The sequence below is a fragment of the Nannospalax galili genome, unplaced genomic scaffold (genome assembly GCF_000622305.1).
Source record: "Nannospalax galili isolate Female #2095 unplaced genomic scaffold, S.galili_v1.0 scaffold399, whole genome shotgun sequence".
Taxonomy (NCBI): Eukaryota; Metazoa; Chordata; class Mammalia; order Rodentia; family Spalacidae; genus Nannospalax; species Nannospalax galili.
The window spans coordinates 2,269,373-2,275,372 of NW_008345053.1; the positions used below are offsets into that span (position 1 = coordinate 2,269,373).

Here is a 6,000-nt window from a genome sequence, read left to right on the forward strand (position 1 = left end):
AATAGCGTGCACTCCACACCTAGCCCACGTTGCTTTCATTAAAAACATTAAATAAGAATAATGGTGGCTGATACTTCAATCAGAAATCATATCCTGTTTGCCTCCCATGTGTTACCCACATGAGGGCAAGCCTGCACTGTCAGACAGTGGTGGTGTCTGGTCCTCAAGAACTCCTGAATCTGATTCCAACCTTCCATGCATGGCAAGAAGCTATCAAACCTGGAAGGGGCAGAGGAAGGCTCAGAAGTCTAAGATCTCACACGTCACAAGGGCTGTGCCTCATGACCAGATCTCACCAGAGGAGTGGCAATGATACTTGCTAATTAGGAAGCACAGGTATTCTTCTCTGCATTTACAGGAGAGGATGTCATTTCAAAGAGAACCAGTCCACAGTGACATTTCCAGAAAGTCAACAGGTCTTATGATCTGTCCTTCTAGTGAGTATGGCATTGTTGAAAATCAAAGTGTAAACACTCTGGGCTAGGGAGATGGTTCAGCAAGCAAAACCACTTGCCATGGAAGTCTGATGACCTGAGTCTGATCCCAGGAACTCATGTAAAAAGCCAGATACAGTGGCACACATCTGTAATCCAATCACGCCTACAGAGAGTGGGGAGACAGGAGCATCAGCTGGAAGCTCATGGGCCATCTAGCCTGGAGTATGTAGTAGAGAGACCCTGCCCCAACAAGATGGCAAGTGAAACTGAAAGTTGTCCTCTGACCTCTACATACATGATATGTGTACTCTCTCTCATTCACCCAATAAAAAGGAAAATGCAAATACTTACAGCAATGTATAAAATCGTGGCAAACTCCAGGGAATTCACATCATATCAAATCTGGGGTGAATACTTGCTAAGAAGTCTTAAGAGGCAGCTTGAATTTGTCTGCCTGTTTTTTACTGATAGGAGATTCTGGGGCTATATGGTAATTTGAAGTCACACACATTCACACAGATGAGGATGCTTCCTATATGCATTAATGCTGGCTTTCCGTGCAGGCACTGGATGGGCTTCTTCTACCTTGCCAGTCACCAGGGGCCCTGCATACTGCTCACTCTCTGACCTTGGGTCTCAAAGGCCCTACAAAAGGGAGCAGCAAAGGAGGACCAGGGCTCAGAACAGGCTTTATGACAACTTCCCACATAACCAAATTCATCGTTCACCCATGATGTTGGCCTTTATCTCAGCAGAAACTGGAAGTAAGGCAGACAAAGGAGACTAAGTTGGGTCATAGGTGATAAAGGTAAGAGGTGGTTTTCTTTTTCTGATATTGAAGAAATGCTATCTAAATCAGAAATTAAATCATATGGCATCAGACAAAAAAAAATTACAGGTAACCCAAAATCTCTCAGGAGAAGACATGCATCAATTCTTGGGAACCATCACTACAGCTTTTCTCCTAGAGACAAGAAAAGCTGCATGCCACCAGGAGGCTCAAAGTCACACCTCTAGATGACTTGCGGGGAGTGGCTCACTTAACTGGAGAATGGATGTGTATTAACAGCGTGAGATGGGGAACACTGAAATCCTCTCTGAAGTGAGTTAGTGCTGATGCCAGGTTTATGGTAGGTTCTCGGTCACTGGCATCACCCGGACAAACGAGTTTCTAAGAAACAGTGCACCTCAAACAGTCTGGCCAAAGAGGCGAATGTGTGCTATGCCATGAACGTCCAGGTCTCAGAGATTCCCACACATGCTGGCAGATCTGTTTTGAGTTACAACAGCAATGACTAATTAGGGAAAGAACACTTCTTGGAGTAATACCACTTGGCTAGTTTCTGAGGAATTTCTAAGAGGGTAGTCTGTGAGACTGTTACTGAATATTACATTGGACTTTATCATGGCTTCTATGTAGAAGTGTTTCCAGTTAACCACTTTTAGGTTGTATACAAGCTGTATATAAATTTATCCAAATGACTGCTTCTACTATTTATGAAAGTTTACATACAGTGTTTATGCATGTGCCTCTTTGACTCAATTCCTGGGAAAACTTTTATCCTTCATCTGTGTTATAGACATACTTCAGACTGCTCTATCTGCCATGCCATCTTTTATCCACTTTGTTTAAACTTTGGAGTACTTTGTATGTGCATGTATGTAGGCCAGGGACCAACATCAGAATCTCCCTCTTGTTTTCTACCTCATTTTTTGACACAGGGTCTCTCATGGAACCTAAAGCTTGCAGATTCAGCTAGACTGACTGGTTAACAAGATCCAGGGTCCTCCCAGCTCTGGGGTTACAGATGTGTGCCACCATGCCCAGCATTTACATGGGTGCTGGGGATCTGAACTTGGGTCTTTAAGCTTATGCAACAACCACTTTACCCACTGAGCCAACTCACCAGTCCCTGGAGTGATAATTTTTAGTGGAAGCTACTTAAGTTAGTTGAGTTGAATTATAAGCTTGCATATAAAATAAGAAACCTTTCGGTGATGATTAGTTACAGGATTATTTTTTGGTCATTATTTTTGCTTGTATGGAAACTTTTCTATTCTATTAGAAATCAGAGGCTGGAGAGATGGCTCAGTGGTTAAGAGCACTTGCTACTTTTTTTATGTATATAAAATGTATTGTCTGTATGTGTATAAGTGCACATGTGTCATCCAATGCCCGTGGAGGTCAGAAGGTAGCTTTGGATCCCCTGGAACTGGAGTTACAGACAGTTGTTAGCTGCCAAGTGGGTGCTGGGAATCAAACCTGGGTCCTCTGCAAGAGCAGTCAGTGCTCTTAACCACTGAGTCATACATATCTCTAGCCCAGCATTTGCTACTTTTCTAGAGGACCTGGGTTTGGTTCCTACCACCCACATGGCAGCTAACAACCATCTGTAACTCCAGTTCCAGGATATCTGACTCTTCTGGCCTCTGTGGGCCCTGCATGCATGTGATGTACTTAAAGGTATTCAAAATACTCATATACATAAAATAAAAATACTTAAAAAAAGAAATCATACTTTAACAATTACAATGAGATTGTACTAAGTTAATCCAAATCTTTACATTTGTCCCATGAGCCTAGCTAAGTTGCCAAAGGAAACATCACATATAGTTCAGCAAGAAGACACCTGACAGTACATCTGAGAGGGGCACTCTGGCAGCTTAGGGCTTGGAGCCGGACTGCTGGGCTGGTTATAGCTCATCACTCATGATGCAAAACCAGGCTCAAGTACAACTCTGCTCAGTGGCCATCACACATGTCTAACTAGTTTTGACAGTATTTTTAGAATCTAGATAAAGAATTTTGGTCTTGTAAAGACTATCTGTAGGGGCTGACTCTTTGAAAATGTAATTTTCCAAAAAATATTATCCAAAGAAAAATAAAATGTAGGTAGACCTGGTTTTTAAATTATTTTTATGTGTGTGTGTGTGTGTGTGTGTGTGTGTGTGTGTCTGAGTTTATGTGTACCACATGCATGCAGGAGCCCATGGAGATCAAAATAGGAAGTCAGGCCTCCTGGAACTGAGTTATAGGTAGTTGTGAGCCACTGTGTGGATTCTGGGAACTGAACCTGGGTCTTCTGCAAGAGCAGTGAGGGCTCTTAACCACTGAGCCATCCATCCAGCCCTATGCCATTTAAAACATAGACACACGTCATAGTCACACAACAATGTAAGTTCTAGTCTACTACACTGAGGTGCAGACTCAGTACTGTGGGACTCAGCAGACTCCTCGGCACTGGGCATCACTGATTCCTCTTGTGAGTTCAGAGGCTCTGAGGCTCTGGGTTTGAAGTCAGCTTGAGTTACATAGTGAAATCTCATATCAAAATTTAAAAAAGATAAAATTTACAAATACTTTGTTTCAATTTTGTTTACAGGTATTTATAATTTTGAAATCCACAAAGGAAGATAGAGAGGCATTTGTTTGACCTGTGAATGCTTCATGTAGATTAAAACAACAAAAAAACCCTATGATTTCAGGATTGAGACTATAACATGCTAGCATAATGCTTGCTTAGCATGTGAGGCCCCATGTTTAATCCTCAGAACCTCCAAAAAGCAAATAAACAAAAAATATGTCTACATATGCATTACAAGTTGTCTATCCCCGTTCTAAAATGCTTGGGATGAAAAATGGTATGAATTTTGGTTGTTGCCTGGATTTTGAAATATCTACATATGCATGAACTATTTTGTAGAAGTCAAAACACAAAATTCATTTATATTACATATATTACTCATATAGCCTGAAAGCAATTTTTACAAAGTTATCTAAAAATTTTTGTGCATGAAATATACCAGATATACTTTAGGTTCTCAGAAAAACAAGTACCACCATTTTAGTCACCCATCTGGATAATCTGTGGCTGTTGGGGCATCAATGTCATTCCTGTCTCTGAATTTACGTGTTACCAATAGGTAACAAATCAATTATCACATGTATTTAACAGTACAAAATAGAGCACACCACTATTACAGGGAAAAAGCAATGTATTAAGGTAACCAACCCCCCCGCAATGGTACCCCTGAACCCCTGCACCAGTTATTAGCAGTGAACAGAGGCAGCCATCAGTCCCCACCTGTGATGCTGCATTTTGATAGTAAAGTGACCACACACTGTACACTAAGTGAGAAGAAACAGCCAAAGCAGCAGGAAGCAGAAGAGTCTCCTCGAGATATGAAGAGGCATCTGCCAGATAGAGGCACACTTAACATGCTTCCTTGAGAGCCACTGGTCTCATGAACTAGGTCTTTTCCTGGAGATCTCACTTCGACTGTAAACTGAAAGATGTCTTGTGTAGTCATAAACATGCTGTTCCAGTCCTTCAGTAAATCCATCCCACATTCTCACCATGTCACTGCTGGCACTTTCCCTGTAAACGTCATCTCCACTGTCATTATTGGGATAACCTTGACTGAGAACCATTATACCTCTTCTATCATTAGTCAATGAATGAGCAACTGGACCCTCATTACTAATGCCAAAAACTTCAATATACATTTTCTCTAGCTGACTGGACTCTAAAGAGATATTTGCATGTGTAGCACACGCGTGCGCACACACACACACGTATAAGGAGCTCACTTGACATTTGGAATCCATCAACACAACCACCTTGTTCACTATTATCATAGAACAGTGCCAGGTCAGACATTTATAACTTTCTTTTGTCTTTGGATTCCAGGCACTAAGGGCAGCACAGATAACAGTCTACCCCTCTGAAGATGTTCTATACCCATCCCTCTGTTCACCATTGCTAACACATTGCTCAAGAAAGTTCAAACTGATTATTCGTCTAAGGATATCCTGTTCCCCACGACTGAATGAATGAAGTCAGATTTTGGAGAAAGCACGTGGCAAGAACCTTTTTCCAATGAGTATTTCTTCTGGAGGATGAGCAGAACAGACATCTAGGATAACAAAATCCTAGAGCTGTGATCCAGCCCAGCATCCCTGCAGTGAGCAGGTGCTGTCAGGATGGATTGCATGTGAAACCAATTAGGAAAGACATCCCTGGTGATCCATGCCTTTTTGTTAGCCTACAGTTGATGGTATGATCCCCTCCTCTAAAACAGAACAAGAATGCCAGGTTTTTGCCTATCACAGCAAGTTCACTTTGGGATGACTTAGCATGTCCCCACACAATTACTCCTTGTGAGTATCCTTCATCCTTTAGGGACTGTTTTCCCACCTATAGCCAGTTTCATTCTGGGGGTAAGAACACCCTAACAATTACCTTTCATCAGCACTGTATATTTGTTCTGGTGTTACATTTTCATCAGCAATGACCTTGGTGAGCTTATCAATGAATATTTATACTGCTTTGGGATCAGAAGATGCTTTATCACCACAAATGTTTAAGAACAGGTTATCCATCCTTGCCTTCTTCAGCTCATACAGGGGTCATTCTACCAGTCTCTTCTGGAAGATGCTCTGGACTTGTAACAGCACTCAGTTTCTCCAACAGCTTGGCTTTCTGTGCTCTAGTCCTTTTGCCTCTACTATTCTCGATGGGAAAACTGTGGGTCATTCATTCCTTCCCTCCCTCCCTCCCTC

The 6,000-nt window shown here is 42.0% G+C and overlaps 1 protein-coding gene across 5 annotated transcripts in view; it reads right to left on the reverse strand.

The window, feature by feature from the left end:
- Positions 1–6,000, reverse strand: part of Dip2c (disco interacting protein 2 homolog C) — a gene marked incomplete in the record, with an annotated part of 458,386 nt that overhangs the window by 102,359 nt on the left and 350,027 nt on the right.